Source organism: Panthera uncia, chromosome D4 (genome assembly GCF_023721935.1).
Source record: "Panthera uncia isolate 11264 chromosome D4, Puncia_PCG_1.0, whole genome shotgun sequence".
NCBI lineage: Eukaryota > Metazoa > Chordata > Mammalia > Carnivora > Felidae > Panthera > Panthera uncia.
The window spans coordinates 30,600,452-30,606,442 of NC_064807.1; positions in this window are offsets into that span (position 1 = coordinate 30,600,452).

Sequence of the window (5,991 nt, forward strand, 5' to 3'; positions counted from 1 at the left end):
CTTGAAACAGACCAGAAACCGTGATTTGATACAGGGAAAATAACATGTGGACCAAGAGTAAGATTTCTTCAGAAGGGGAAGATCATTCATCTAAGAATGATCATAATCATTCTACATTATAATCTGTATGTACAGAGACAGAGGGAAATGCAGAGAAGTTGCTGCAGCTGGAGTAGAATGTTTGGAGAGGAGAAAGAGAAGCTCTCATTGCCCAACTGAAAGAGGCAGACAATTCAATCTTTCATTTAAACACTTTTGCCATTTGCTTCCTTCTTTTTTCCATCACCTTTCTTTTTTACTCTTTGAATGTTGTTTTCACAGAATCTTTAGAGTTGCTATATTTTGTTAAAAACAAAATGTGGTCACTGAGATGAATAAATATTAGCATATGCTATACAGTAGATTCAGGGACTTGACAGGGTAAGAAGAAAAAGAAAAGGGATATTCCATTAATTAGGCCAAAGGCTATTTCTAAAATTAAGTATCAAATAAAGCCCTGAACATCTTAGATGATCTAGAAAATAGAAAAGAAAACAAGATATTGAGTGCCACACATAATAAAATTTTTAATTTCTGAGTATCAGACCCACTCATGAGGTTGGAAAATCCCTAAGGTTATATAGGGCGTTTGAATATACCGCAGACCATGGGGAAATCCCTAAAGAAAGGTAAATTTATTTTAGAAGAACAAGGATTTCCTGAGATGACGTTTAAAGATGCCAATGTAATTTTTAGGTTGAGAGGCTAACAATTTATTTCAGAAGGCAATGTGCTGATACATAAAGTCTAAAATAGAATACAAAAGAAAATGCTAAGATTGTCTAGAACATGTAGGGTGATTCAGAACGTCATACATACATTTACTACAAATAGGAGAAGTATGAAATATAAGTCATGAGATGTGTTTTCTACCAAACAATAGCAAAATAGTAATGGAACAAATATTAATTTTATCTAGCTCTTTCTAACAAGAGCAGAACCTACTACAGACACAAGAAGGCTAAAACATGAAAGGTAATTATGTCTAGCACAACAGGTCAAGGCCTGCAGGAATACTGCAAGTAAATGCTTGCTTCACGTGTTTATCATTCAAGAACAAAACCATTTAGGGAAATAAGTTGACATAGTATGTGGTGGCAAAGGCTGATAAAAATACTATTTCATACTTGGAAATTGTGATCATAAATGATGGCATGAGTTAGAAGTTGTATATGACATACAGATTTTTACAGAGGCCCAAATGCCTAATATTTTCAGGGAACATAATGGAAATGGAAAAAAAGAGAGGGGGGGTGAGGAAGAAGGCAGAAGAGATGTAGCAGATGTTATTTTTTTCCGAAAATGGCTACAATAGTGTTTCTCGTCCCTTCAGTTCTTTGCTACTCCTCCCATTGAGAGATGAGGCCTATCATTCTGTTTCAGTCTGTGGGGCGTGTGTCTATGCTAGAAGTGCTTAACTCTGTGCAGGCCCATGTCTACAGTGGAAATGCTTTAATATGGGTGGGCCAGTGACTGTGGTCAAAGGAATGTCATGTGGCCTCTGAGAGTAGATCACCAAAAAAAAAAAAAAAAAAAAAAAAAATGGTATGGTTTCCACATGGTCCTCTCAGCACAATCTGCTGTGGGACTCGGAGCCTCCATAGCAGGTGGTTGAGGCCACCATGCTGTGAGGAAGCCCAGGCCAAATGAAGACACCACATTTAGATTATCTAAAGAGCTCCAGCTGAGGTTCCTGATAACAGCCAGCATTAACTATCAGGCATGTGAATAAAGATATTTCCAGATGATTTCCACTAGGCTTAAATTCCTTCCAGCTGAGGCCTCATCATGGTGCAGATACAGCTGTCCCCACCATTTGTTTTCTCAATCACTGATCCATAGGATTCATGATGATTATAAAATGGCTATCTTTAGCCACTAATTTTTGGGGTAAATTTGCTATGCATTCATACATAACAAAAACAAGAGAAAATAGAAAGTAACTTTTATTGTTAAAGTATTGAGCTTGTACATTCTTGTACTCTGGTCCTTGTCAACCTATACCTAGGAGTGGTATTGCTAGATCATGGGATCTAAGTATCTCGAATTTGACTAAGTCTTGCCAAGCTCCCACCAGCAATGTATAACAGTTACCACCAATACTTAGATTTTTCCTTATAGTAAATGTTATCAACCTGATGAATATGAGAAAATATCTCAATACTACTATAATTTGTACAACGATGTTTAATGCAGTGTGTTTTAATACAGTAAAATCTACATGTCCTTGGGGGAAACAGATTATATGCTGTTTATTCATAAAATGGAATACCACATAGCAGTTAAGATGATTGAACTAGATTTACACATATCAATATGATTGATCTCAACAATATAATGTTGGAAAAGAGCAAATTGCAAGAGAATACATAATGTGATAATGTTTATATTCATTTAAGAATGTGAACAACATTTCTGTAGTTTAATCATTCAAAAAATCTATAGAGCTCCCCCCAGGTGTTAGGCTCTGTTCTAGGCATGGGGGACACAACAGTGAAAAGTAAACATAAACATAGATCTCAGCCTTCCAGAATATGCATCGTTGATAGACATCATGCATACATCATGCATACATCATACATCATGCATGTATATGTATATGAGAGAAAAAAAATGTGCACAGCGATGTTATCAGCTTCAGAACAGTGGTTCCATCTGAGAAGGGAGGAATAAAGATGGAATAGACAGAGGCTGGTAAGTTAGAGCATAGCTTTATTTGTTTCATTGGGGTGCCTGGTTGGCTCAGTCGGTGGAGCATGTGACTTCTGATGTCAGGGTCTTGAGTTGAAGCCCCATGTTGGGTGTGAGGCCTACCTAGTGAAAAACAAAAATTGAAACAAATATGGCAAAATGCTCACACCTGTAAAATTTTGGTACCAGTTTGATATTATCTTTTGTGCTCTTCTGTTTGAAATGTTACGTGATTTAACATACAAATTTAAATCTGTTTATAGGGCATAATGAAGTTTAATATGTATCAGGATAGCTAGGTATTGAACTGAAAGAAAGCAGTATGAAATATTAGAAAGAGTTTAAATAGGCTTTGGCTCCAGGTAAACCTGAATAAAAATTCTGTTTTCTCCACTTCCTAGTGTCATTTGGTGAAATACTTGACCTTCTGGAAGCTCAGTTTCCTAATCTCAAGATAGTTGTAATAAAACTTAAACTTACCTCTTAAGTTGTTTGAATCAGGGAAAAAATTGACAAGTGGCCAACATTTGTTGAATGCTGGTAAGTGCCAGGCACTGTTCTACATGCTTTAAATAAATTAGCTCTGTGATTTCCAAACTTTGTACCAGTGGATCGTTGTAGCAAACTGACTGGAGCTCTGAGGAATTTCAAATGCTTAAGAGAGATGTTGGGGTACTTGATATGTGTTGGATACTGTGGTAACTTCTAGTTCAAACTATTTTGCAGATTCAAACTTGGATCACGTATATGTCTTGCAATAATGTTTTATCTTTGCACTACCATTTAAAAAATGTAATATGCTCTATGTTTTCCAGTGGCTATTGCTGTAAGTTGCTAGGACACAAATACTTGTTGGTTGTTTGGACGTAGTTACTTAAGAAGTAGAACTATTCACTATGTCATTTGGCCTGGGGACACAGCAAAAAGAATTATGAAGACATAAATAGACCTCTTACAGAGGTCTGGGAACAGAGAAGGTTTGGGCCTCTCTAAATTAGCTTATTTAATCTTGATATCAACCAAACGACATAAGTCCTATTATCTCCACTTCACAGAAACTAATACCCAAAGAGGTTTACTACTTTGCCCACACAGCTGAAAAGAGTATTTTGCAGGATTTGAACCGAGTCAGAGTGACTTCAAATCTCACACCGGAAGCCAGTGCACTCTACTGTTTCTACGTAACTATGTAAATAGCATGACGGTGTCAAATACACTGTTCTGAGAAGAAATGTTCTGAGAAGAAATGAAATTTTGATCGGAACATTAGAAGTATGTATTTCAAGCTGGAGCTGGAAGGGACTTGGTAGATTTTCATATAAGGAGAAAACTAAAGCCCTGATGAGTCTTCAAGACAAACACACCTAGTCACTGGGAGAGTTAGAACAAGAACCTCTGTCTCCTTGTTCCCAGTGGTGGTGTACCTGTGTAAAAGTGACGATGTTTCGTCCAGGAGTGGCCATCAAAAATAGGATATGCTTGGGGTGCCTGGGTGCTTCAGTCGGTTAAGCGTCCGACTTCGGCTCAGGTCGTGTTTGAGCCCTGCGTTGGGCTGTGTGCTGACAGCTCGCAGCTGCGAGCCTGGAACCTGCTTTGGATTCTCTGTCTTTCTGTCCCTCCCCTGCTCAAGCTTTCCCTCCCACCCCCACCCCGCCCTCTCAAATATAAATAAACATTAAAAAAATTAAAAAAAAAAAAAGGATATGCTTATAATGCCACAAGAAGACACAGAAAAATAAACACCCAAATTTGGAGAATAGTGGCATGGCGGGTACCTTTGTAGCCAGTAAGAATCAACTGATAGAAGTCAGGTGTTTTTCTATTGAACTCAGGGGATTTACAATGTTTATTTCAAGCATTTACTAGAGCAAGTGTTCCCACTGGACAGTCATGTAACTCTCACTACAGAGCTCTAATTTGAGCTCTGTGCTTCCACAATCTGTGAAATACTTCCTTCCTTTGTGGTCCACAGCAGACGATGTAATACTCATTTGTTTTCTTGTTGTCTGGTTTCCTCAGCAGCTGAGGGGTATCAAAGGCAGGGACCATGTCTTTTGCCCCAGTCAGTATTTCCAGTGTCAGTCAAGCGTAGTGCCTAGTATATAGTAGGTACTTAAAAGATGTTTGCTGAGTGAATTTATAAGATATATACGTTGGTAGAAAGCTATATATGAGCTATGATGCCATTTCTTTAATCAACCCCAACACAAATTTTCTCCAGTCAGAAACACCTGGTTTGGATTGCCTGTACATAAGAAATAAATGTTTATTATTTATTTATGTATTTATTTATTTATTTATTTATTTTTTGTTTTACATTTGTTTATTTTTTGAGAGACATAGAGAGACAGAGCACAAGTTGGGGAGGGGCACAGAGAGAAGGAGACACAGAATCCAAACCAGGCTCCAGGCTCCAAGCTGTCAGCACAGAGACTGACGCGGGACTCGAACTCACAAACTGTGAGATCATGACCTGAGCCAAAGTCGGACGCTTAACTGACTGAGCCACCCAGGCACCCCAAGAAATAAATGTTTATTATGTCAAACTACTAAGATTATGGGTTTTTTCTGAAACATGGGATCCTGTTATCCTAATACATCTGTTCATTAGCCTAAAGTAGCCTTCTATTTTCTCCAAACCAAAATTTTATCAAGAGCCAGGCCTCTCCTTGTATATTTCAGCTCACTTGTAACCACTATGCAGATTCCCTCTCCTTTGGCAACATGGTGACATACACACGTTTTCTTAGTGTGATCTCACTATCATCCTCCTCATGTCTTTGCATGTCTTTGCCTTTATTCGTCCTATTCATGTTGCTTGGAATGCGTGTCCATTTTCTTTTTACCTATCTGAATCTTTCTTGTCTTCCTTACCTAGTTTTGGCTGGTCTATTGTGTTATATACCTTTTCTGTAGACTCCATTGACACTCTTCCTTTGAACCTTTCTAGCACGGCAACTCTGGACTGCATGCTTTGGCTCATGACTAGGCTGTCTTGCCTTCTCCTCTTATGTGTTTGTTAGTCTATTCTCCTCAGATTCCAAGCTGAGTACAGGGATCATTCATAGCAGCATCACCAGATCTAATAGGGTCCTAAACAAATGGTAGTCATTCAGTATTTCACGATTCATTTGCTCCATTGCCCCCACCTTCACATACTGCTTAATTTCATTTTGTTCAACAGACTCCAAATCTGATCAGATTGTAGTATCTCATGAAGCATTAAGCAGAAGTTGGTGATACTAAAGAGGAAGGGAGGAA